The sequence below is a fragment of the Macadamia integrifolia genome, chromosome 5, assembly GCF_013358625.1.
Source record: "Macadamia integrifolia cultivar HAES 741 chromosome 5, SCU_Mint_v3, whole genome shotgun sequence".
In the NCBI taxonomy this organism is placed as follows: domain Eukaryota; kingdom Viridiplantae; phylum Streptophyta; class Magnoliopsida; order Proteales; family Proteaceae; genus Macadamia; species Macadamia integrifolia.
Window position 1 is genome coordinate 866,500 of NC_056561.1, and position 3,642 is coordinate 870,141.

At 39.2% G+C, this 3,642-nt stretch overlaps 1 long non-coding RNA gene across 1 annotated transcript; it reads left to right on the forward strand.

The window, feature by feature from the left end:
• The first annotated feature begins 491 nt into the window (after positions 1 to 491).
• On the forward strand, positions 492 to 1,200 carry LOC122080279. Its single transcript, XR_006140659.1, has 2 exons — positions 492 to 888; positions 984 to 1,200. It is a non-coding gene; the product is annotated as an uncharacterized LOC122080279 (long non-coding RNA).
• The last annotated feature ends 2,442 nt before the right edge of the window (positions 1,201 to 3,642 follow it).

Consider the following 3,642-nt stretch of genomic DNA (forward strand, 5'->3'; position numbering starts at 1 on the left):
AAAAGGTATGAATGACTCCCAGTACTTTTTGGGTTGACTTTTACTAAATCAATAGTCTCAGCTCATTAATGACCCAATCAGGATTGCGGAATATATTTTTTTTTAATTAAAGAGGAATCAACCCAGTTATGGGTCATCAGGAGAGCAAAGGTTATTTGACAAGTGAAAAGAAGGAAGCGCGTAACAATGTGTACTAACCATAGTTCACGTATCGACTGGGACCGTTCTTTGATTCTTGATTGATGGGGATCGGTTATCTATATTGTTTCAGAGATAAAATAATAAAAAATATATATATATATATATAAGTTTTTTTTAAAAACAAGAAATAAAAGTAATCGATATGCATTGATCCTTTTTAAAGCTGATTCAAATCGATAGATCAATATTAACATCGATACCAATAACTAAATCCGTACTACTCACACCCCCACTTCACCACCACATAAAAATATATATATATATATATATATTAAAAGAAGAATGGGGATAAGAAGAGGAAGAGCATAACATATATAAGATGACAAACCGTTAAAAGGATTAGTGATCGTTGATCATAGAGGTGTCCGTAATAGAGAGTTCCTGTGGTTCCTTCCCTGCTGATGTTACCACTTTAGCACCACCAGGAGCCGGAAGCCGTTCGATTAGGGGAAGCTGCAGCTGCCTGCAGGGTTTTCGGCATCGATGGAGTTTCTGAGGGGATGGTTGTGTGCGTGTTTGCGGAAGGAGAAGAGTAAGAGAGGGCAAGGAGAGGAAGGAGGTGAAGGAGAAGATGCGGAGGGTCCCACCTGGGATTTCTTCTTCCACCTTGGAACTCTGCAAATCGCTACCAATTTCTTTTCCGACTTGAATCTGCTCGGCCATGGTGGCTTCGGCCCCGTTTTCAAGGTACCCATCCCTCCATCTGTCTCATGGTTATCCCCTTAATATGTTGCATAATTTTTATCAATTTTACTTGATTCAATTCCTTTCCCTTCGCTTAGAAAAAGGTCAGAAGCGAGTTCGTTTTCAATCTGGAGATTAGGGAAGCAACAATATTGAACATACTCTGCTTTTCAGCTCATCAAACTGAACTTGTTAATTAATTAATTAGCCTACTACTACTCTTAACTCTACTCCCATTATCTCCTTTGTGTTTGCTTTTTCGCGGGCAAAACCAAATTTATCAAGTTTTGATTAATTCCATTCTCTTTTAGAAAAGCCGGAAGCTTATATTTTCTGATCTGACGGCCGGATTGAAATTGCTGCAGAGCTCTTTCTCCTTGGTCCCTTAGATTGATGATTCTAACTTCTTTAAGCTCTCGGTTTTGGGGAATTAGGATGATATTACTCCCGTTAAATTTTATTTTATTTTATTGGGGTGTGGGTGGGGATTTTGTAAGCAGAAGATTAGATTAGATTAAATTAAATTAAACTGCTCTTGGTTATGCAGACTGTAATGGCAGTCTTTCCCAAATTCCTCTCCGCGATAGGATTACCCTTTTTAGTCCGGAGGACTTGGGTCTTATCGGTGGACTAATTAGCCCATTAGGGGGGAAAATTGAAGTCGATGTGTCCAATATTCCATAGTTCAGTTCATGGAAAATGATCCTTTGTTTTTCTTATCCCTGTTTTTCCTTGTTTTGCTACTTGTAGAACGTGACATGTGGACAACTTTAAGATCAACGTATCGGATGTAATAATCCTTATCCAATCTTGACCGTTGGTCTCCTTATTGTCCATGTGTCGCGTTCTACAGGTAACAAAACAAGGAAAAACATGGATGAACAAAATAGAGAATTTTGATCTCAGATCATGGAGCTAAGACAGAGAAGCTGTCAGGTCGTTTACAAGGTTACACCATCCTCTGAACGATGAATTAAAAAAAATATAAAGTAAAAAATGGGGAAACCGGGAAAGAGTGGCTTCTCCGACACGGAGTGAAGGTGGGGAGGGGGAAAGCCATGGGCCCATGGACGGCAGGTGTAATATATTGACGTGTTGGTTGTGTATTGGTTCTCGAGGAGGTGCGTGTTTCCACCGTCAACTCTAAAAGTTTGACGACTGGAGCTGAGGCACTGCACCGAGGACCCTGACTCCGTGGGCTGATTTTTGAAGGGTCAATCAATGGTGGCGGTGAGCGGTGGTTGTTGTGGTTGCGATCGACGCCGTAAGAAATGGTTAGAAAAGGTCGGCAGTGTGCCTACTTGTCTCAACAACAATAATAATACTAACCATAATCTTATCCTAATTAAATGATGTTGATTATATGAATCTTATGGTTGCGATCGAAGCCGTAAGAAATGGTTATAAAAGGTCAACAGTGTGCTTACTTGTCTCAACAACAACAATAATAATCATAATCTTATTCTAATTAAATGGTGTTGATTATATGGATCTTACATAAATATAAAAAGTAAGAAAAAGAAAAAAAAAAGACATAAAAGGTTATAAAAAAAATGAAAGAGATAAAAAGATAGATAAAACACAAAGGTCAGAGCAGCATTTTGGGAACAATCCCCTTAGACGGGGTCGCCTTCGTGGGTCTTTGTCTCCCAAACAATTCTATCTATAGCCATACTTAAATTGAGCCCTAGTTTTCATATATCTTTTTTCACCACCTCCCCTATAATCATTTTAGGTATGTCCTTTCCTCTTTTAGCACCTTCTATGTGAATTTGGTCACTCCTCTTTAGAGGTGCATCCATGAGTCTCCATCGGATATGATCATATCACCTCAACCAGCTTTCACGGAGCTTGTCTTGGATAGGTGCGACCCCCAAATCAGTTCTGATACAATCTTTCCTTACTCTAGCTCTCCTAGTCTTACCACACATTCCCCTCAACATCCTCATCTCTGCTATGCCCAGCTTGTCTACATTATTTTTTTTAATTGCCCAACATTCCGCCCCATATGTCATAGTTGGTCTAATCATCGCCTTATAGAATTTTCCTTTAAGTTTAATAAGCATGCGTTTATCACATAACACTCCCGTAGCATATTTCCACTTCATCCACCTTACTTTAATCCTATGAAAAACATCATCCTCAATGTCCCATTCATTGTTAATAGTTGACCCCAAGTGTTTAAAACAATTACTTTGTGGCAGTTCCCACTCTTCAAGCTTCACCACATCATCTATAATCTTGGTTTGGCTGAAGTTCCACCTCATTTATTTTTTCTTTGTTCTACTTATTTTAAAACCTCTTGATTCTAAACTTGTTCTTCATATCTCCAACTTAGCATTAATTCCTTCTGTTGTCTCATCAATCAGAATAATATCATGTAAATAACATACACCAAGGGACCCCACCTTGAATGGTTAAATCATCCATGATATCCATGATGAGCAAACAAATAAGGGCTAGTCTTTAGTGCATGTGGGGGAGGCTAGTATAATCTTATCACCCTCGCCTGTGTCTAGACATAAACAACACCAGACTAATTGGCTTCTATTTCAGCGAGAAAAAAAAAAGAGTTTGTTGTACCTTAGCTTACGCTACGCAACCTGGCAGCATTTTTTTCTCTAAATTACGCTATGTAGCCTGGCATCATTCTTCCCCCAAATAGGAGTGAGAACGCCCTTGGTCGCTTGGCCCCGGTGCCAATGCAGGCCAACGGGAACATGCGTCCAAGCATCCCAAAAAAAAAAAAAAAAAAAA